Source organism: Drosophila nasuta, chromosome 2L, assembly GCF_023558535.2.
Source record: "Drosophila nasuta strain 15112-1781.00 chromosome 2L, ASM2355853v1, whole genome shotgun sequence".
Classification (NCBI taxonomy): Eukaryota; Metazoa; Arthropoda; class Insecta; order Diptera; family Drosophilidae; genus Drosophila; species Drosophila nasuta.
In genome coordinates, this window is record NC_083455.1 from 5,971,512 (window position 1) to 5,996,609 (window position 25,098).

The window sequence follows — 25,098 nt, forward strand, 5'->3', positions numbered from 1 at the left end:
AATTTCGTATTGAAGGCAATCGGTGCGTATTGTAAAATTAGCTCACGACTCGCTCTCGAAGTCGCTATTAAGTAAAACCCGTCGTAATTGTTTTTATAGTATTTTGTGCATTTTCACGACTTCCTTTTTGTTATTAATCAACTAATCAAGTGCAATTTATATTAAAATGTTGTTGCTGGCGCTGTTACCTAATATGGCCATTGCTTACAATAAGTAGTATTACTCACCTCTTTTCTGGTATTATTATTTAGTTGTAGGCCATGAATGCAGTTAAACTACGTTGCATTCAAATTATTAAATTATCTGCAAAATTGTTTGCAATTGTCAACAGTTTGACAGCGGCTCATTGATATATTAACAGATATTCAAAGACTGACTGTTAAATAGCTGTACAAATTTACATTGGATTAAGTAATTAAATAAAATATTAAGATATACTTTTTGAATACTGAATACTTGAACTTTAATACTTTTTCTGGTATTCATTCAAATTATAAAATTATTTGAATTATCAACAGTTTTGGCAACGATTTATTGAGATATTAACAGATATTTTAAAGATAGATAACTAATTATTGAAATGCTGGAAATTAGTTTAATAATTTTAAAAAATGAAATTGTATATTTTCATCATCATGCAGTTGAATTCAAATTATGAAATTATCTTAAATTTATTTCCCACTGTCAACAGTTTGATAGCGACTTATTGACATATTAACAGATATCTGTAAAAATTTAAATTGGTTTAAAAAGTTAAATATTATATTAAAATAGTATTACACACTTTTTCTGGTATTTATTTAAAGTTTACAATTATTTGAACCATCCACAGTTTGACAGCGACTAATTGTCATGTTAACGGTTTAATAGTTAATCAAAATGTTAATATAGTATTACATACTTTTTCTGGTATTATTATATGAGTCTTAAGTGTAGATAAATTACTTTTCATTTAAATTATACAATTATTTCAGTTGCCATCTGTTTGACATCGGCACATTGATATATTAACAGATATTTTAAGGAAAGTTTATTCAACATTGGACTGCTGGAAATTGATTCACTACTTAAAAAATGTGATACTAATATTTACTTCACAATAAGTGCAGTTGAATGAAAATTTTAAAATTATCTGAAATTTATTTCCAACTGTCAACAGCTTGACAGCAACTCATTGACATATTAACAGACTCTTAAAAGAAAGATTTTTAAACATTGGACTGTTTTATGTGTGAACAATTTTTAATTCGTTCGTATAGTTTATAAAAATATTACGATAGTATTACATACTTTTTGTGGTATTATTAAATTGAGCGTCACTCAAATTATAAAATTAACTACAAATGTTTTCCCACTGTAAACATTTTGACTCATTAATAAATTGGCAAAGATTACACAGAAAGCTTATGAAACTTTTAATGTGCTAGCAAAAAAAATTATAAATACTTTCTGTCAGTAAAAAAATTTGACAATTTTATTTGAATAAATTTAAATTTCTAAAGAAATGTTAATAAAAATCTGTAAATTTTTATTTATTTATACATATTAAATTCAGTATTATTGCTCTATACAAATGTTTCCCAGTTGATTCGTATTGTGTATCATATATTAGAAATGTTGCTTGAAAGTTATATAAAATTCGTTTGTGATAATATGGAATATATTTAAAGAAATATATGAGTTTTAAGCAGTTTTAATAAAAAAAGAGATTTTAGTATATTAAAAGCTTTCTTGCTACAATATAAATCAATAAATTACAAAATGGAATTCAAAATTTGCAATGCATATATTACTAAGAACTTAAAAATTTGATTAGCATTAATTAAAAAATATTTTCAGTTTTCAGTGTTCTTTTATTTAAAGAACATTTTTATTTTAATAAGCTAAATTTAGAAATTCTATATTGGTTCGGTTTCTTAAATCTTGAAAATGTAATAAATCAAAATGCGACAAAGTTATGACAGCACCAGACCTTTCATGGCTTCTAGGCTGCGTTAGTATTACCTTTTAGGAAAAACTTTGTGAAAACTTTTGGCAACAGTGGCTGCAAACAGTTTGCCGCCCACAAGCAAAAAGAAAAGCAAGAGAACAAACTCGCCATATTGACGTCATGTTGTTGGAACTGTCAACGACAGTTGAAAAGCAAATCTTGTGTAAGAGTCGAACAGACTCTCTGTGCTATGAGAGTTGCCTGCAGACATTTGACGTCATTGAGAGGAGCAAGATACGCGACGAGAGAGCGAGACGAAAGATAGGAGATGAAGAACTCGCCATGTTAATGTCAGCCGCAAACACAGAGATAGAGACCACAGCATAACATGCAGACATTCATTGCGAAATGTTGTATGTATGTATGTATGTATGTAAGTGTGTAGCATTGCATAACTGTTGAGTGTGAGCTGTGTGAGTAAGATGCAATCGAGTGGAGAGATGCGAGAACAAAGCGCGCACTCTCCATGAGAGTGAGAGAGCGCGCACAGTGTTGCGGAGAGTTTGGAGAGTCCTTCGGCAGCCAACAGCTGTGAGAAGCTGCAACTACAACGAGGACAGCATCAGTGACGTCTCCTTGAACTCAACATTTGTCGAGGCCACATTCTGAGTGTATGTGTGTGTGCGTTTATGTGTGTGTGTGAGTGTATACATTACATGATATTTAGTTGGCTCAGACAGCAGCTTGTTGTGTTATGTGAGTTCCGTTAGCCATTTCGACATGTGTGTAATAAAATTCAATTTTATTACCACCTCCTCCCCATCAGTGAACAGTCCGGAAAGTAGGCAACAGTTTTGGCACTAACTACGAACTTCTTCCGCCTCATTCTCCGTCCCAAATTCACCTCACATCCTTCTCCGTCTTCTTCTCCGTACCTGCACTTAGTTAAAAATTTATTACACTGAAAGGTCAAGCTGGCAAGTAGCTTCCACGTGGCAATTGCTTTGTTTTATTTGCTCCTAAATAGCCATCTATATGATACTCATTTCCTGTGCTCTGCTAATCCCAAATCCCTGGGGCATTGACTTTGCATCCTTTGGGATCCGTTCATATGGCTGAATAAACCTAATCAAATAAATTCAGACTTGAGCGAACCTTTTTGTTTCACTCAGAAGAATTCCCAAATATATTTTATTTAATTAAAACTATAAATAAATAATATTCAATCAGTTCTGTCGGGAATTGTTAACTTTTGTATTACAATCTTTTAAGTAAGACTAAGTAAGAAGAGAAAAATATTAATCGATTTGATTTTGAATAATACGAGTATTCTTAATTAACATACCGATTGTAATAAGAATTATATTCTTAAATAAGTAAAGTATACTTTCAGTCTAAGGAACAATCTTCAACATAACATTTTGTGTGCTTTATCATTCCTAAACATTAAAAACAAATTTCGATTGAGTTTCTGTATACCAGTGTATATTTAAACAATCCGTCAATCCTACTGATCAACATTCTGAATGAAGTAATATGAATGTATTTTATTTAAATAATACTCAACTTCATATTCACCATTCAGTACTGAATATTTTAGTATTTCCATCTACTAAAATGCCAAAGCAATTGAGTAAAAGTGTCAAAAGTATCTATTGTCCTTAGCTTAAAGTGCGCCATTCTACGGTTGAACTAACACATATCCTTAAATGTACACATAATGTCTAACAGCTTGGTTTCCCTACCAAATTACATGCCACAAAGTCTCATTCCCAAAAATAAAGCACTTCATAATGTACAACAAATATGTTTGCCCAGCCCCAACAAAAATACTAAAAAAAAAAGGACGCAAAGAAAGTTTCTTGCGCTTCACTCAAGGCTACAACAAACATGTCTCATGCCCATGACCAATAAAAAGCACATTGTATGGTCCAGCAGCAGCCTGCAGCAAGGACAACCCCCAACTTGGCAGCCAAAAACAATTTTCGGGGAGTGAAACCCCAACAGACGACCAGATACAAATCGATAAAATTAAAAGCTACAAACACCACAGAGAGACACACACACACAGAGAAACGGAGAGACGACAAAGAGAGAAGATGCTGAGAGAATGGGAGATGTGTGACAGCATCGAAAAAGGAAAAAGGAAAAAGAAAAACCAACAGATACACAACATTTCTTGGACTGCAAATGGAATTGTATAAATTGTCTGGGCCGGAGCTTTTAGGCGATATCAAATGCTGAAAGTGTTGCCAAGTTTACGCTTAATTAGGCTAAAACGCTGAGAGATGGAAATTTCGAACATGAGAAAAAAAGCTGTTTCCTTTTTTTTTTAGGCGCGGGAGCAGCAGCTGAAAGGACTTCCGGGATGCGACTGTTGGATGACGAATGTTGGCAGTCGATGACTCATCCAGTGTCTGCCACGTTGACGTAGGCGAACTTCAGACCCAACCAACTCTCGTATTGTGTCTGGCATTTTACATAGGAAAGGCGAAAGTGATACATACAATCTTTCAAGGGAGGTTGTAGATGGAAATTGTGGTATACATTATTTACTTGCCTTGCGGATGAGCAGCGAGCAAGTCGGGCGCTTTTTTTGATAGACAAGCTGTTGATTGTTGTGGAAGCTGCTGTGGCGAATGGTTGTTTGCCTAGCAACCAACATGGAACTTAACAATTGCTTGGGATTTGCCAAAAGGGAAATTGTGTGTGTGTGATTTTCACAATGAGCTGCGAATGTAATGCCCAAGAGAAGAATACAGCTGTACAGCCAATGAATCTCGAGAGATTAGCCGCATGAGCATTTTATGTAAATTAGCTTCTGCCAAAATTAAAGTTTAACAGACCAGCAACCTTGAAATAAATATAGTTTTTGGTTAGCAACAGTTAAGATTAAGCTTTCCTTATTCGAGAGAAACCCGGACATGATTTCATTGCAACTTTCTTTCAATAACTACTCGAACGATATGCAATCTATTATTATGACTGCCTTTGAGTTGTGTACTCTTAAATTATCAATCCATAAGCATAGTTTTTGATATCCACAATTAATTTAAATTCAACTAATCAGCGATACACAAATAGCCAAACCCACATAGTTACTCATAATTCACAATCAAAAAAAAAAAATAGCTAAAAAAACGAGAAATGTATCGCATCATAACTATAATTGTGATGATGGCAAACCGCAAGGTTTGTGTGCATTACAAATTTTGGTCTCTGGGAGTGAGTTCAATCAATTTGAATTAATCTAAACACAACACAAAATCCCCATACGCGTCACTCATACGCCCCGTCTACCGCAAAGTCAGCTCTGCCTCAGCAGCCGCCTTCAAATCAAAGCAAAAGTTTATTCACACTTGCGTTGATTTATAATTACATTTTGCATGCTCACATGGGAGGCCTAGTTGAAGATTTAAAAAAAAAAAATTAAAATAACACTGCACACAACAATACACAAAAAACAACACTCGTATTGTAGCTGTATCTATAGCTGTTGTATCTCTATCTGTATCTGAATTTGTATCTGTAACGCGTGCTGGCCAAAGTTTATCTCATAAATGCAAATCGCAGTTGGCGAATTCGTGTGTACTCGCAGCTCATTGTCTGCCTGGCGCTTCGCTGGTCATTTGATTGAGTAGCCAACGCTCAGACAACGCGTCTCTTCTCCTCCTCTTTTCTCTCTACCCTTCCCTCTCTCTCTGCCCTCTTGCCACTTTGCTTAACGCCCACTCAGCTTTTGGCACACGAATTTTGAAAAGCGACGGCTGCCGGCAGTCGATGCCGCATTTGCGTCAGGCGTGACGGTCAATGATCAGTTTTAGGCGACAACAACAACTACAACTACATCATCATCATCATTATCGTCATCATCATTATTATGTTTGGGGGCACAGCTGGCAGCAGATCGTGTTGTTGTTGTTGCTGCTTTCGTTGCTGTTGACGCACTCTAATAACTTTTTTAAACGATGCCTGGCAATTTTGGCTATTAAATATATTTTGGCTCTTGGACAAACACAATCAAAGCACGTTAAGCTACCTGTGCTGGTAAGAGTATATTAACAATTATATCAAATATGATACACAATGTTTTATAAACTTTTTATTACTATCGTTATTACTATTATCGAAATAACGCAGCGAAAGACTTTAAAAACTTTCGTTAATAAAATAAAAGTATGAAGATCTTAATAGAAATTATACTAAAAGTTTAAATAAACTTCTTTCTCAAATATTAATATTATTATTTTAAATTCTGATACTTTTAGCTGCTGTATTAAGTTTAACAACTAACTATTGGCAAACAAATTGTACAGAAAAAATTGTCTGCTTTATAAAAACTTTAGCGACATTTAAAAATCTCATCTTCTTATAAGAAATAAAAATAAAATTGTGATATAAAATACATTGAAAATGTAAAACTTCGCACATAAATTATTAGTATTACGACATATTTTTAACTGGTCTAAAATATTGCTTACCTCTTGTTAAATTTTCGGAATTTCGGATAGAGTATTTAGCTTGCGATGCGTGAAGATACTTTTTGCACTTATTGTTTTGTTGTACAGCCTCTTTAATAATTTAATTTAGGAGTGAAATTGAGCACGCAAGGCGCCTTGGCAGTTGGCTTAACAGTAGTTTTGGCCTCAGCATGCGATCTAACTGTTAGATACTTAGCTGTAGATACTTTTACTGGCAATCCTTTCTCGACTGCGACTTCCGTTTGGTAATTTCCGCCTGGGCCACGTTCAATGACTTGAAGCTTGGACATTTGCGTGACTTGTTGTTGCTGTAGCTGTTATTGTTGTTTTTTTAGTTGTTGAGAAATCTGATGTGCAATATATTTTAGTCAACAATCGGTCGACTCATTTGCTGCTGTGAGTTACAAGTGTTGGGTGCCGCGCCTGTCTGAACGTCAACTCACAGCCACTTGTTGATTAATAGGCGAATGTTAACCCCCTCTTATCTCCCCCCCGCCCCCTTGGTGCAACAAATACGCCCACTCCAGGTGGCTGACCTTGCAATTCCATTAGCCTTTTTCCCCAGGCTTCCTTGTGTGACCAAAATGATATTAAAAGCAATTAAATAACATGATTTGTTCATGTTCTCTCGCGCTCTCAGCTGATTTGCTCATGAAAATTTTGCGCTTCCGGGAAAGAAAATTAAATTCACAAAATTCTGTTAAATTCCGCAGTTTGTCAGGTGAACAAAATACTCTTTGTGCGATCGCCAACAAATGACTCAAGAATTGTGAAGAAACCAAATATTTCGTTGTTCGTTGAAAATTGTCAGACTCTTATTTTAAGAGGAAATTCAAAGAAAGGCGAAAATGAACCGCAGCAATTCTGAAGAATCCATTGGGAGAATTGCAATTAATTAATTGAGACATTTATGGCAAAACTCATGAAATTTTTAATTCATTGCAATTACAGTAAATAAAGTCATCAAAAAGCTCCCTCAGGTGTTCAGCAATTAATTTATGGATTTAGCCAGCTGATTAATTCATTCTTTGTTCCACAGAAAAGCCTATTTATTTTGACTTGAATTAAATAAATAAAATCTGAAGTTCATAAATTAATGTGGCATCATTCAGCTTCACCCTCGCTTGAATATTTAATAACTCGTTAACACCTCGACTAAGCGCCTACATAAAAATCCATTATACTTGCCACAGTCAGAAAGACCAAGAGCAACAACTAAAACTTATTATATGATGGCACAGAGTGAATCTTCTTCACCCCATTTTGAGATGCTGAAGCTGAACAAGTATCTGCAAATCCGCATGTGATTGAGTGCCTGACATTTGCAGCGGCAACACGACACAAAATGTTGCCACTGCATCAACAACAACAATAACAACTCATTAATTTCACATGAGGCGCCCCATGGTAGACATTTTTCCTGCTCATCCCCCCCCAAAGCCGACAAATGCCTCTGCATTAAAATTAATGTGCTTCATTAAGCTGTATTTCCACTTCAAACGAAATAATACTGTTGAAATTGTGGCAAGCTTCAAGAGCCTTATACCAAAGTGTTCTGAAGTGTTGTGCTGTTAAGTAACAGACAATTTTGTTTCAAGACGATCCTGAGACTTGTGAACTTAGCCACAGATTAAGATACAAGCTGTGGATTGTCAGAGCAATGGATTGGCAGAACTTTTGGCAAGCAACTCTTACTCTTTTACTTAACTCTGGTAAAACGGATCATCTTGTCACCAGATATAACTTGTACAAATTTTAAAATTAGACATATATAAATCCAGGATATTTTTAAATTGCATTTAGAAAGAAAAAAAATCTATTCGCATGGATAAATTGTTTACATATGAAAATATGAGTTGTGAGAGTAAAGATTTAGAAAAGTTTACAGAATTAGGCAATGAAATATTAACTTAACTTTTAAGCGAATCTTTTAAAAATTGTCAACAACATATTCTCTGAGGGATGTCGCGTGCGACCAGATTTTCAGTTACAAAAAAACTTATTCTGAAACAATTTTAAAAATAAGAAAAGGTTATTTTAATAGCTCTAGATTAGTACTTTAATTAGAGCTAAGAATGGTTATGGAATTTTTTTTCTGTTTTGTTTTCTGTTCTGATAATTGGAAAAATTAACAAATTCGTACGCAAAACCAAAAAATTAACGAATTTATATATTTTATCGTAAAACTGAATAAGTTACTAAAATCAATCTTAGCTCTAAAAATAGTGCTAATCCAAAGCTTTAAGAAACACCTTCACTTAATTTTAAAATTGTTTTAGTTTATGTTTTTTTTTTGTCACTTAAAAGCTGTTCGCACGCGACATTTACCAGAGAATTACCAATATACTATACATGATCAATATGCGCTAAGTTCGTCCACTTTTAATAATTAAATGGTGTTTAACACAAAGTAACATAACAATAATATCGAAATTTTCGGGTTTCCACTAATAAAGTTAAAATTTAAAAAATGTTAAAAAACATGAAATAGCCCAAACGTGAAAAAGGCTATTTTTGGCCTTTTTTTTAAATAAAAACTTATTTAAAATATAAACAACTTTTTTTTAAATTTTTTTTCTTTATATTTAGGGAAAATAATTAAAGATTATTGTTAAAAAGAAATTAAATCGATTAACACATTATTACGAGTTTTACTTCACCTTAAAGTCAAAAGTGCAAACATGAAGCCACATTTGCTCGCCACTGTTTATATGTTTATTTTATAGAATACGGATATTTTATAACAATAGTATTAGTAAAATTTTATAAACTTAAATAATACTGTTTCCCTCTGACGACTGATTTCGTGACGACTTTTCACGACTCTGTTCAACTTCTTACGACTTTACTTCCAACAACTGATGATCTACGACTGATGATAACGATAGAATCGTGCCTATCGACTTACTAATGCAAACCGATACCAATAAGGAATAACGACTATTCTATTATCATGAATAAATTTGCATTAAATTAAATTTGTATGCATATTTTAGTGAGATGGAGTTAAACAAATTATATTAAATTGATAGAGAATTAATTGAGAACATTAATTAATACAGAATTCATAATTGAAAAATTATATATACATATACCAAAAATACTATAATATTAAGAGATATACGTGTTATAACTGCTTACTACTATCATACACTCACAATATACTATTTATTTGTCGACAATATTAAGTTGTAATTTTTCACTTGATTTACTTGTAATTTGTCACGGTAATTATATCTTAATCTTATTATAAGATGCAAGCATAACAAACTGAACTTTATCTTTTCAATTTTCACCAGTGCAAATCGTAAAAAGTTTCGTAAGTTTACGACTTGTACTTTGACAAATTGAAATCTAATGCTTAACTCTTAATATTCGTCATGGGAGTTATCGGGTCAGCCATCTATGTGTCGGAAATCTATCTGCAATTGACGTCAACACGTTAACACTTTCAAGTTTCGGTATTTTACGACTATGCATCTTTCACTGTACGAGTAAAATGCACACAAACAACTCGCTTAGCATTGCAATTGCAATTGCTCAATTGATACACAAAAGGCGTAAAATGCACATAAATTGAATGTGCAATGTTCCACTTTGAAATTGGTTCATTTCGTTGGCTTCTGCATTTGTATTTATCAGCATTCAAGCTGCGCAATTGCATTGCTAAGTTCAATCTCAGATGACTTGTATCTACATTTCTTTTTCGAAACTATTCGACGCTGCTCTAGACGAGATAACAAAAGTCTCGTCTGGGTTCGGTATTATTCATGTTTATATCTCGCATGGCCCCAAACAATGCACATAATATCGTTTCTAGTCTTTGTATTTCACAATAAATGATTGTATTTAATTCTATTCATATTTATGAGAAGCACGCAGTTTTATAACCTTTCTCTTATCATTAGACCGATTTTATGAACTACTTTTATTAAAATGACAATAGCAAAGAGCATTAGCAAAGCAAATCATTTACTTTCGATCTGATAAGAAATATGAGTTTTTTGGGTTCTTAAAAATTGTGTTTCTAAATATTAAAAGGAGTATCAATTTGTCGTTAATATATATGAAATAATATATACGAAAAAATACTAAAATACTACCAACCAAAACAACAATTTTTATACCCGCTACCCATAGGGTAGAAGGGTATTATAACTTTGTGCCGGCAGGAAATGTATGTAACAGGTAGAAGGAGGCATCTCCGACCCTATAAAGTATATATATTCTTGATCAGCGTCAACAGCCGAGACGATATAGCCATGTCCGTCTGTCCGTCTGTGTGTCTGTCCGTCTGTCCGTATGAAACACTCGATCTCAGAGACTATAAGAGATAGAGCTATAATTTTTTTTCGACAGCATTTGTTATGTTTGCACGCAGATCAAGTTTGTTTCAAATTTTTGCCACGCCCACTTCCGCCCCCGCAAATCAAAAAAAATCGAATAACAAGCGTAATTTTAAAGCTAGAGTTCCGAATTTTTGTATATACAATAATAACTATAGTATTTATGATTTCTGAAAATTTGGTTGCGATCAGATAAAAATTGTCGAAGTTATTAAAGAAATACATTTGTATGGGCAGTAACGCCTACTTACTAGGGGTCTTAGTTGCTTTGGCTGACAATCTGGTATATTGTGCTGTCTATGGTATATTTTGAATACGGTACTATGTCGATATACCAAATATACCATTCGGTATATTTTTAGTATTTTTGCAGTATATTTGGTATATTTTGAGAAATATATATATTTCTTTTATTCAAAATGGGTAGCGGGTATCTCACAGTCGAGTACACTCGACTGTAGCTTTCTTACTTGTTTATTTTATTTTACACATTGTAAGTATCTTACAATGTTTATATATCTTCCTTGTCTAGATCAATTTTGTGTATCAATATTCCCAATCAATATTCTCTAACAAAAGAAAACAAGTCAAAATGTATTAAAAATTTACTATCTTTATATAAAAGTATATGGGTAATTCCCTGAATTGTCACGTGCGACCTTCTTTCCAGTGAAAAAAACATAAACTAAAACAATTTTAAAAATAAGTAAAGGTTATTCTTAAAGCTTTGGAATAGCACTATATTTAGGGCTAAGATTGATTTTATGAACTTGTTCTGTTGCACGTTAAATTATATAAATTCGTTAATTTTTTGGTTTGCGTACGAATTTGTTAATTTTTGCAATTATCAGATTCTTAGCTCTAATTAAAGTACTAAAATAGAGATAAAAGAATCCCCTTTTCTTATTTTTAAAATGTTTGCAGTTTATGTTTTTTTTTTCACTGTAAAGATGGTCACACGCGATATCCGTCAGAGAATTACGCATATACAAAAACAATTAAGTATTTCTTAAGAAAGGATCCTTTTTTAGCTCAAATTTTGGGAAAGTAAAGACTTTAAAACTTATATGTCAGAGAAAAGTCCATCTTGTTACAGATAAACCAATTATCTTCATATTAGAATAATTTGATTTATTATATAATATATAATAATTAATGATGATTTGAAATAATTGTGTAAAGTGCAGATCTTCTTACAGATAAACTGGTTATTGATAATTCTACAAAGTAAATTAATTGCTTTTAAAGTAATCAGGAATGATTTAATATTAGTACAAATTCCTAGATCTGGCAAAACTATTATGCATTTAGTTTGGTGTAGATAGATCACATACTTTCATTAGGCATTTTTTACCAATTGAGTTTCGTGTGTTTCTAGAGCTTTCCTCATTTCCTCTGATTACCCAGAAATTTATTGGGCATTACTTTGTTTAGATTTAGTTGGAGCGACCCCCACGTATGGCGTCATTAATTTTAAGTTGTTCTTCGCACGCCTAGCTAAAAATCATGTTCTATTGCCCAAGTTCTCTGGACCATCTGGTCCAGTTTGAGAACGTGCCAGCGAATCGTAATAAGTATTTTCTTCATTCCCATTTTCCGACTTGGCTTGTTTATTTTCTTTTCTTGTTGCTTTCATTTTCGACTCGACTCGACTCGGAAAATTTCCCAGTTGCAACGCGTGCATTTTATGGTTGTTCCCGGTGCGAAGTATTATGTATTAGGAAAAAGTCCGGTATGGACGTTGGGAGGTATTGCTTTTCCGGAATAAACTAGAAGGTAGAGAGAGAGAGAGAGTCCAGAGAAAAAGTGAAAATGTTTATGATGCATTTGCAATGAATTTGTTTTCGTTTTCGTTAGCATTTTGTTTACAAACAGCAACGGATGATGCAAATATTTAAACTCGAATCGGAGAAAACATTTTGGCATGCAATTCAATTAACAGCAGCTAACGGTTCGAGTATTATTCACACATATTTCTGTGGGTATCAAGTGGTAAGTGTGCCAATGGCCCCTTAGGGGGGAAACACTTAACGCTATTTTTGGGGTCGCATACACCTATAATTAATCCATTAACGTGTGCAGAAAGCGACCTTTTGTGCGTATGTGTGTGTGTGGAAAAACTACCCAAAAGTTGAGCAAAATTTCACTTAGCGTCGACCCTTTTCATTACATATGAAAATTACATGAAAATTTAGCAATTTTCATTAACATTGCGCGCATTTTTTATGAACACTAACACAACAATACAATAAAAGCACTTTTCGGCCTTTATGGTATGTGGGTCGAGTCGAGTCGGGTCGGGTCGTTGGGATCGCTTCGTTGGTCGCTGGATTGTGTAAGGTCTACTATATAGTAGTCTGGGCCTCTCAATCTCAAGTACTAAGAGTATGCATGTTCGGTTCGTGCTTTCTGGACTGTAAACTACTCGAATGTCTACAATTGTCGAGGTCTATTTTGAAGGTTTAATTAATGCAAATGCGAATGGAAATCCAAATAAAAATTTCTGCTCAAAAGTGGGTCAAGTGTATCTAAGAATATTGCTAGGATTTTGAAAATTCAAAACTTGTGAACATTCATCAAGATCAGGGACTATTTTGAAGGTCAGCGTGTGCAAATTAATTGTAGATGTGATTTCTGAAATAAAGCAAATTGATTGCCTATTATCTAATTAATTAGCCTATAAATTTAGGAGCTATAGATGAAAAATATCTTTAGAACAAACATCTTTCCACTACCACTAAACTACAAATATTTCTTGGTCATCATCATTTATTTATTCATGTCTAAATCATACCTTCAATAAAAATACTAATATTTAAAAAATAACAGGCACCAATAATAAATATGTTTGTATAATATATGTATAAAAAATTATTATGAAATAACATAAATATTTTCTAACATAAAAATGAATTATATGAACATAGTGGAATTTTTTCTATTAGCACATATTACTTTAAACTTTAGCTCGAGTAGTATCAAATTATTAAAAACAAAATTATCAATTTACACAAATATTTCATTTATTTTATACATATTTCATAAATTATTTCTAAAATGTTCAAAATAAATATATTTTTACGCATATCTAATATTTCCTTATCTTAGTAAATTTTGAAATCGAGTAGTACAAAAACAACTAAATATAAAGAAGTGAAAAGTCTAATAAAATTAAATTAAACAAACTAAACCCCGAAGATAAAGTCCATTCGTTCAGAATTGTTAGCAAGCAAACAGAAAATAATTAAAATAAAGAAAAATTTTGAAATTGAAATTGGGGTGTGGAAATGCAAAAAGAAAAGAGCATAAAATAATATAAAAAGAATAGAGCATGAATAGCTTCTAGTTTCGTTGACAAACTGCTCTATGGAGAGTGCAAGCGACTTCAACAAGCAGAAATTTGCTCTATGAAAATAATTTCTTATTTCGCTCAATTTGCAATTGCGACGAGTCGTAAAAAATCATATCAACGTCGCCTAGACGATGTTGCTCAAAGATAATGAGGCAGAGGGAAGACGGAGGATACGATGTGGCAATTTTCACAACTCTTTTTCCCCCCACTTTTATATCCCCTCCAACTTTATAAGTTGCTTTATGCCACACCCTTCTTCACATGCTTGACGTTGTGTGTGGCATAGTCAGCGACGTTTGCTGATTCTTATATTTTTTTTCCTGCTCCTCCATATCGAATTACATTTGTTGCCACATCCACTTGAAGCCACTTGAGATTGAGTAAGGAACTCGCTTTGGAGTGTATAATATACCCTGTAAGCGTGAAATAGGCAAATAATGGGTTATATATCGATTTTGAAAATCAAGTAATTATCAATGTTATGGATTTTTATACCTTATGGTACAAGGGTATATATAAGTATATAAGTATATTTTGAATTTATCTGGTATATTTTATACTATTTATGGTATATTTTGAATGTAGTACTGTATCAATATATCAAATATATCCTTTGGTATATCCCTGGTATTTTTGTGGTATTTTCAATTTGGTATATTTTATAAATAATAATACCACACTGTTTTGCTTTAATTCTGGTATATTTTGTAGTATACTGCAAATTTTTTATTGTTGTGAAATATCAATATACCACATATAGCTTTTGGTATAATTGTAGTATTTTTGTATTATAATCAATTTAACATATTTTAAAAATATTACCGCACTGTTTGCTTTAATTCTAAAATATTTTGTACTATACTACATAAATATATTTTGGTATATTTTTAGTATTTTTGTGGTATTTTAATTTGTCATATTTGAAAAATAATACCGCACTGTTTTGCTTTAGTTCAAAATGGGTATAAAGCTGACTCAACTGTTGCTCTCTTGTTTATATACAAAATCATTTCATATGATCGATAAATAAAAAGGTGCTTGGGATATTTATTACAGATCCGATAGTCAAAAATGTCATAGATAATTAGGAAAGCTTTCAGCGATTTCAAACTCTCGACCCAAAGTAAAAGCTACTTAAAGTTATGTTCTCCATTTTAGTACTTCATATTTATTCGATATTCTGAAAATTCCAGGGTATTTATTCGTTACTCATCGTAAATAGTCTGCAATTTGAGTGCATGTAATATGAAAGAAATTCGTCTAGCTAATCAAGTGGCTCTCATTATGAACTCTGGCCACAAATTTCTTCTGCTCATTTGAGTTTGTTCCCACAGCTGAAAAAGTTACTCCGTGTCTCTCGCCCCAATTCTTCAGTGCCTACTATTTGATTTATTTGAACAGTTTTAAATCTTGTGTAAATTGTGTTGATGGACTTTGAACTTCGACTCGGCTCTGAAACGCTGATTGACCTCGCCTTTGATGCACAGCTGTCACGGCTCCTGATTCATTGCGGATAACCGGTTCGAGCTTTGAATAGCACTTGAGAAATTCTGTTTATGTTATGTGTCGATGTCGAGGAGAAAAGTCGTAAATCCCCCGGGATAGACACGCACTACTAATACTTCCATATATAAATATATATATATGTACATATATGGTAAAGATGTGTGTACTCGGAGTTAAGAGCTGGGTTGGAGCCACGCCTTATCGGCAACAATTTGATCTTTGTTTACATTCGAGCATATTTGTGTTGTTTTCTTTTGTGGCTTTACTTTTAATTGACATTTGATTTTGTGTTTTTTTTTCTACGTTCCCCATCAGCTGTAACTTCTGTCTTGTGGCATAATTAATTTATGCGTACATTAACCGTTACTTGATTATAAGCGAGCCTCACCCCTCACGCTCAGTCCCGGACTCAGACTCAGACTCAGAAACAGAAACAGAAACCGACTCAGTCCCAGACCCAGACCTTATCGCGACGTCTTGCAAGCCGATTAAGTCCGCAAACTCTGGTCAACTTTTCAATTGCAGTCAGATAGAGAATGCTGTAAACGAGAGAGGGAGAGAGAGCGCGAGAGGGGGTACTTGTAATTATGGACCTGGACCAGTCCCCCAACCACTTTCCCCTCTCCTTTCAAGTCGGAGTCTGACACATGCTTTGAGTGCTCGCACTTATTTCCTTTGTGATTAATTGTCAACACTGCGGAAAGAGTACGGAAAGTACTTACAGCTTAAACGACTAAGAGTATCCGAGAATAAACCAATCGATGCATTGGGCGTTACACTCATTAATGAAGATTTATACTATAGTGTAGACTGCGTGTCTTAACCTCAAGCACTTTACAAAGACTTCATCATATGCTGGATTATGCGATAAAGAGTCGATTGTTGAGCCTCCAGTGGGCTTCGTGTTGTTCCTTTGTTAGACTTAAATGAAGAGTAATAACAGATTATTATCTTCTACTTGAGGTTTCTGAAATGTTCTTGCAATTTGATTTCATAAATTGAAAGCAAAATAATTATTTTTCTTCGGCGAATCTTTACTCTAATTATGCAAATAATTTTAAAAGGGAAGGAAACATAAGAATCTAGGATTCAGTCGAACAAGTCTGATCCTGTTAATTTCAGAGTGTATTTTTATGTAAAAAAATTAAAATTTGGTATATGATTTGGTATAGTTGGTATATTATTGTTTAGTCAGTAGAATATTTTATTGATATATTTGGAATAGAATATTTTCAACTGAATATATTTTGCTATTATAAAAAAAGGAGTTCAGGTTAATTTGATATTTATTATTTAAAGAATTAGATATACTATGTTAGACACATAAACAATATTTTAATATGAAACGAAACAAAAATCTCCTCACTTTAATTTAGGAATATCAATCAATATTTATCCAATAATAAGGAAATAAAAGAAAAAAGGATAAAGTATACCAAGTCCTGTGGCTGTTAATCCTTTCTTTTTTCCTTTTCTAATCAAAACTTATCTAGATCTCCAAAAGCATTTAGATGATATTGAAATATCAACCATGGTGCAGACGATTCAATTGGCAATCGAGTTAATTTCACCCTAGACTACCATTAAATACTGTGCGTAGGTGGGCAGCTTAAAGAGTCGATGCAGAAGCCGAATAAGTCTGATAGAATGATGGAATATGAGAAATATCATAATTTCTTTCCAAGAAATCAGCATAGGTCAGCAGACAGTGGCCCAAGACAGTCAGAAACAGAGTGGGAAGTCAGCGCCAATGATTGCCCAGTCAAAGACCGAATCGAGACTCGAGAATTGGCGGCGACTGCCCCCGGTCGATTGAATGAAGACCCCGTCGACGACCTCAGTCGAAGAACAGGCAGCTAAATATAATCAAAAGACACGCACACACACAAACACACATCGAGTCGTCTTGCGTAGGACTACAAAGTGGAAGAAGAAGAAGACGATGAAGAAGAAGAAGACGATGTTGACTGCAGTCTGCAGACGTGTTGAGGAAGACTCGAGACCTCTCTCTAGACAATGTGCAGAAATGTTTTCTTCTGTTGAGTTTTTTTTTCTCCCTTTTGTTTTTCCTTCTTTTTTTATTTCTTGTTTTTGTCTCGGCTATGTTTTGATTACTTGCCTTGTTGTTGCTGCAGCTTGATTTTCTTCATTTTTTTTTTTTTTGATAAATGCGGCTCATCATGTAATTTTAAACGCACCGCGCATGTTAAACAAACAATTTCCCGTGACAGTGTAAAATGTTTGCCCAACGCCAGTTGACGCGCGCAACGGGTTGCGTCCCAAAGGGAGGTGGCAAGTACAAGTGAAGAGTATGGAGTGAGAGAAGGTGGAGGGAGGGGGGCGTAGCAACTCGCCTAATGTAGTAATATTTAGCTGCGGGCCCTCAAGCCACATTACACGATGACTCGCAAAGAAAGCGAGTGTTAAATGCAACTTTTGTTCCAAGTTTTTCTTTCTTTTTATGCCCTGTATTTTACACGAAATGGGTATACCCTATTTCCTTGAAGTATCACATATGAAATTTCCCATATTGGATTAAGTACATATAACGAAGCTTTTGTAGAATAGAAACTCACAGCTTAGAATTGTCCGAATTAAAAATATTTCTTACTTAGAATTTAAATTATTAAAGTAAAACACTACTTAGGTAGATTTAATAATTATATTGAAATTTTTTAAATTAGCACAACCTCGTAGAGTTTTGAAATGAGAACTGTGCTAACATAAAAGATAACTTTGTCAAATTCCATAACTACAGCTACACAATTTACAAAATAGTTTGTGCAGAGAACAATGTTGAAAATACCCTGTAATCGAAAAAATAGTTTATCAAAACATATTGCATTGTGATTTTAACAGGATATTTATTAGTCGCAATTTATGGCTTCTTTACATTTCGGCTGGAAAATCTCTGCCCATTGTGGCCAGAAGAATCGTGTTGATGGATTTCTTCCTGTCATAAAAACTGTTGTGGATAGAAGTGCCAACAGTCCGCCCTGTACATACATATGTGGGCTGCTCTCGTGATAGAACTTGTATTACATCTATGCGTACTTCAACTTTTTCATTTTGAAATTATCATTCAAAATGCGTGTAGCAAACGTACATAGATTGAATGTGGGACTTGAGGTGAGGTATGCAAAGATAAATGTGGTGGGTGTGTGAAGGTGGAAAAAGCTGGTTAAGGAAGAGCTGGAGAAATTTTTTAACAATAAAAATTATTAAATTATAGAAGTACATTTCATTTCTTAACCTTAACGATTTATTAACATCGAAATTTAATAAGAGACTACATAGCATTGTTTTTTTTTTCTTAGGTCTTATTAGTTAAATAAGTTGCTGCTTTTAAACAGCATAATTTTAAATAAGAGCTTTAAATTATGGAAGATCAATAGAATTACTGATTTATAGAAAGCATCATAAGCAGATCGAGAATGGGCAGAGTTATCTAGAGATCTTAACTATCCTGTTTTAAGACCATCGTTAACTCATCCAGATCTCAACTAGATGGGAGTGTGACAAAATGTCGACACCATTTCGAATGACTGTGTATATTGAGCATGTTTGAACTTGTTAGCACCAATTCTCCCTCTCTCTTTCTCTTTCTTGCTCCCCTTCTCTAATTTCTTTCATGATAAATATTCAAAACACATCCCAGTCCGTCCTCTTTTGAATTTTTGTCGAGCTTGTTTTGATTTCTAGTTTCTGTTGTTGCTGCTGCTGATGTTTTTGATGTTGTCTGTTTTTCCAGTTTTGACTTACATATGTTTTGCTCATTCCACACCTCCCCACCATCCATCGTTGACAACAGCTGTTCCATATGTTGTAATTGGAATAAACAAATTGTTGTTGCTTTGCTTTCTTAGAGATTGATAAGAACGAATGCCCGCAGATTGCAGCACAGTTGGATTTCTTCATGTTCCGCATTATCAGCTGGTCACCCAAGCTGCCTCCCTTTTATTTTGCTGGTTTTAATTAAATTATTGTGAAATGACTTAATTAAATCTCGTTTGCCTACACGCAATGTTAATCGACACTGTTCATTTACAGCGCTCTGTTATTACCACCACATGCGGTGCTGTTAACAGCTGGATGGCGAGAGCGAAGAGAGCCAATACGCAGCAATCGCAGTCGCTTTTGTGTTTGCTTAGTGTGTTTGCGATTGCTCTCTCTCTCTCCAGCAAAGACAGAGACAAAACAATAACAAGAGAGCTGCGCACAAATTGAGTACGTTTCTTTTGTGTGTCTCGCAAAAGAAATTGACTTTGCTCAAAGTGGCGCTTAAAGCGTTGCCAGACAGTCGTGGGGTTTCCTATCCCATTGCAGTGTAGATCAATGCAACTTTTTAATAATTTATCAACATTCGAGGGATGAAATCCGAGTGCTCGTAGAAGGTAAATAAAATAAGTATAATAAAATTTCGATTGCCATCGGTCAAATGCGGGTACGATTGCTTTAAGTGTTTTGCATTTCGTATAGTAATTTAATGTATTGTTATTATGGCTATTAGGGGTTGTTTCGACCTCTCGAAATATAAAGTTGCACGCAACATGATCGATCAGCGGCCAGCACAGATGTATAATTTGAAATTAATATTTAATGTGGGCTTTTCGGTACGACTACTTCGCGTAAATGCGAGGGTGAAATTTAGATATGTATTGTAAGCATGTATTAATTTTTTAACTGGACCTCACCAATTTTTATCGTTTATTAAAATTGAAAACATTATGACACGTTATTTTCTGGTGTGCTGTCACAAATCCCTCATTTCAAAAAGCCCGCTCAAACACATACCCTCACATTTTACTTTGCGGACTCTCCAACACGCACACTTTTAGCGCCATGCAGCACTCTCTTGCTCTCTCACATGTTCTCTCATTATGTCGTTCTTTGGTTTTTCCCTCTCCTTCAATTATGTTGCGCTGGCTTTTCGTTCTGTTTACTTTTCTTTTGCCTTGAGTTGTTGTTGCTGAGTTTCTGTTATTACTCTCACGCGCTCTCTCTCTCGCGCTGTAGCGCTCTGGCTCCAACCGTTGTGTTTGCACTGTTTGTATGCTATTGTTTTTGTTGCTGCTTTCGTGAGCTGTACTTTTCATTGTTTCTGCTATCGTGCGTTTGCCTTCCACTAATACTCTGTAATAATATTGGAATTTGATAAAAATATTAATAAAATTAACAAGAAGACTATGACGAAAATTTAAAAATTATAGTTAGAAACTCTATGTAATTCTCTTAATAGAACGGCTTATTATATATTTAACTTTCGGAGCATTCTATTATGTATGTAGGTATTCTAAGGTATTTCAGTAGTCGTGCTTTTTTTTTAAACGTGTTCATACTTGTTTTCTTTTGCCTTTGTTCGTTGCTTGCAGCTGCTGTCGCTGTCGCTGCTGTCGACGCCGTCGCTGCTGCGTTGACTGCTGCCAGACTCTTATTGGATTTCAGTTCAGAAAATTTGTTCGCGCTGTGCGGTTGTGTGGAGCGGAAACTTGAAATTTACTTTCAATTTGTCCAAAGTTTTTTCATTTGTGTTGTACTCGTTCGTTCGTTCGCTTGTTCGTTCGGTTCGTTCGCATTGTTGATTTCAATTGTGAGCGAAGAAGCAGCATCCCACAAAACTGCAGGAGCTGCTTTCTGAATCGGTTGAATAAAACGCGGCAATATATTCTATGAATGCAATTTAAATAGAAATCAGCAGAAAAATTGAAAGTGAAATTTGGTACAAAAATAACAACGGTAAAGCAAATACACCGCGACGACGCGCAAAAAATTTTTTTGAATGAAACCCTAAAAAGAAGCAACAAGAAAATTAATCTAAGAGAAAAATAAATATTAATAATTAAATATCTAACGGAAAAAGCAAATTACCAATTTGTATTTATTACAAAAGTGTTTAACAGTTTAACAGTAAAAATTAAAAGTGTTCCTTTTTCGAGCGATTTAAATTTGAATTCAAGAAAACAACAATAACACACAGCAGCGCAGCGGCAGCAGTAGCAGCAGCAGCAACAACAACAATAATAATAAGGTACGAGTAGAGGTGTGCACACCCATACATTTATGTACATATTTTGTCTGTGCGTAGATGAAAGGTGAAGACACAGACACATACATACGTAGACTGTAATCATTTGTCTGCCTGCATCCACCAAACATCAACAACAACAACAACAATGTGATTTGAAGTCACACATTGCGCTCAGAGAGCGGAAGTTTGTTAAAGGGAGTGAAATAAAGAGAGAATACAATTGGGAGAGTTGTGCAGCATCCAAAAAGCCATGTGAATGTGTGTGTGTGTGCAGGACATGTATTCAAAGCCTTTTCTATTGAAGCTTAGAGCGAAAGGCGAAAAAACGAAAAGAGAAAAACAAAAATTGCAGTGCAAAAGCTGACAGAAAGATTTAAAATTCGTGGCAAATATATCAGCTGTGATTTATAAGATAATCCCGAAAAAGTTTTATAATAACTGTGCAGCAGTTCGAACAAACAGTTAAATGTTTGTTAATTTATTTATTCATTGCGGTAGCAACAGTAAATTATTTCAGAAACTATAATTAAACACGCTTTAAAATCATAAATCTTATCGGTCATCTCAGCTGTTAAGTACAATATCAATTATTTGCTGCTGCTATATTATATATGGATGAGGGTACGATGACACTTTGAATAAATAATATATAATGTTCAATTACGCCTCACGTTCTGAATACAAATTGTTAAACATTTGTCCAGATCTCATTCATGCTAACTGTAGATTTTCGTTGTATTTCTTTTTGATTTGTTTATAAACAAATTCCGCAGCGCTACTGCAAAAATGTAGATAGTGTTTTATTATTATTCATCTTTTTGTTGATAATATTTTAAAAAATAATTAGATGAAATCATAGATTACAGAAGATTACTTTGTGCATAATTTATAAAAAAAAATGTTTATAAAAACACATTGACTAGATCTTAGTTTTCTATTTAATCGAGAGTACAATCAATACAAGATGTAGCAAAAAGAAAAGGTAACAAATTTCAGGTGAAACTTTTGCAAAAATACAAGAAAGAGTAAAATAAAAATAAAAGAACCAAGAAACCAATTTATAAACCCATCGATATCGTTGTCAATGTCATTCGCCGGTCACTAATGAGCAGCCTCGTGTACAAAGGGGAACACACTTGGGGGCTATTGAAGATTTAAATCAGCTGCGAAACGATAAGAAACAACAACTAACAACAGCTCAGTCATGCCACACACATACACACACACACATATACTCACAAACACACAGACAGAGGCAAATACAACACTTTTGTGGATGTTTAGCTGTTAAAAATTCAGATACAAAATTTAAGTTTAGTGAAATTTCTGCGTTTCCAAGATTTGTTTTTATACCCGCTACCCATAGGGTAGAAGGGTATTATAACTTTGTGCCGGCAGGAAATGTATGTAACAGGCAGAAGGAGGCATCTCCGACCCTATAAAGTATATATATTCTTGATCAGCTTCAACAGCCGAGACGATCTAGCCATGTCCGTCTGTCCGTCTGTGTGTCTGTCCGTCTGTGTGTCCGTCCGTCTGTCCGTATGAACACCTAGATCTCAGAGACTATAAGAGATAGAGCTATAATTTTTTTTCGACAACATTTGTTATGTTTGCACGCAGATCAAGTTTGTTTCAAATTTTTGCCACGCCCCCTTCCGCCCCCGCAAATAAAAAAAATCGAATAACAAGCGTAATTTTAAAGCTAGAGTTACGAATTTTGGTATATATAATAATTACTATAGTAGTTATGATTCCTAAAAATTTGGTTGCGATCAGATAAAAATTGTCGAAGTTATTAAAGAAATACTTTTGTATGGGCAAAAACGCCTACTTACTAGGGGTCTAATTTGCTTTGGCCGACAGTCTGGTATATTGTGCTGTCTATGGTATATTTTGAATGCGGTACTATATCGATATACCAAATATACCATTTGGTATATTTTTTTTGTTTTAGTAGTATATTTGGTATATTTTGAGAAATATACCGCAAAATATATTGCTTTTATTCAAAATGGGTAGCGGGTATCTCACAGTCGAGTACACTCGACTGTAGCTTTCTTACTTGTTATTTTCTAACTCACTTGGGAAGAGTATTATGGATTTCTTATCGAATATGCAACAGCGTTGCTTTTAATTAGGTTATAACATTTTAGAATTAATTTGAATAATTGGAATTCGGAAATATAAATTATACATTTCGCAAGTCGCTTATCATTTTAGCTTAGTGACACTTAATTTAAACACTTTATTTACCAATAACATTTAGTGGATCAAGAGTCGCAATAAAGATTATTTTTATGTGCATTTCATTTCACAATTAATAAAATTATTAATTCGCGTGCAGCTGGTGTTTAATTAAATACACAGATTTCTATAAGAGAGTATTTCTGTTTCAACATTCAACCGATAACTGTTCTTTCCAACAACTATTAGTTGTTTCTTGTTGTCGACCCCCATTTGGCTACCTGCTGACTAATCAGCGCTTTTGTAGTTTGTTTGTTGTTTAGCTTGAAAGCATTATTAATAATCTTTTGGCAACACTTTTTTTAAAAATCAATTTGCAACACGTTTTTGCATTTGGATTTTGTTAAGCTTTCCATTTCACTGCAAGAGATCTTTCGTGTGTTTAAAAGCTGATTGCTATAAAACTATTTATATTCTGCGCACAAGCTGTTTACTCGAAAACTATTCTTAATCTGAATATGATTTAGATATTCAGCACTTAAAATGCAGAATAATTAAATAATTGCTCGTAGTGTTTTACATACGCACTAAATATTTATAAACGAAGTGAATGAATAAAAAATGAAACAGAATTTCTGTCAGTTATTTTTTGCTACTTCTTTGTCTTTCTCTCTCACTGCTATAAAACTCATCAACTTATGCAAATGAAATGAAATTTTCTGGCCTGTTTAGAAATTCTAATGAAATGTTGTAGTCTGTATCTTTTCTGCAAAAACTCACGCATAAAGCACTCACAGTGACACAATTTGGATGCCCTCAGGTGTGATTTGGTTATGTACTATACACACACATACACACACACACCTTGTATATATCTGTCTGAATGCGTAGTTTTCTTGTTTTGTTTTTTATGGTCCCGCTGAAGTGTCATATAAAAAAAGGTAACCCACTTGGGCCCCTTGACTGCTCCGTTTCCTAACGGACTTACTTAAAATGTTATTACTATAAGTATTTATTTTGTTTGCTATTTGCGCAATTTTTATGATGTGCAGAAAACTTGAGGAATAACCCGAGCAAGAGAGATAAGTGGCAAAAGTACCGTTAGGACCCGAAAACCTCTCGAAAAGTAGCCGTCGTTTTGCATGAATTATGGTAATAACAAAGTTAATGCAAATTTACGGATAAACAAAAAATATATATTTTACTGAATTGCCGATCCATATAAAAAAACTTTTATTTCAATATTATTTTAACTTTTCAATTATGAA

At 33.9% G+C, this 25,098-nt stretch overlaps 1 protein-coding gene across 2 annotated transcripts in view; it reads left to right on the forward strand.

Annotated features, from left to right (window-relative positions):
- Positions 1–21,070: 21,070 nt before the first annotated feature.
- The window catches only part of LOC132798668 (dual specificity tyrosine-phosphorylation-regulated kinase 2), a 62,465-nt gene continuing 58,437 nt past the window's right edge, over positions 21,071–25,098 (forward strand). For both annotated transcript variants that reach the window (XM_060810614.1, XM_060810616.1), the window contains exon 1: positions 21,071–21,643. The gene's annotated coding sequence lies outside the window, so the exon portion shown is untranslated. The remainder of the gene's footprint in view (positions 21,644–25,098) is intronic.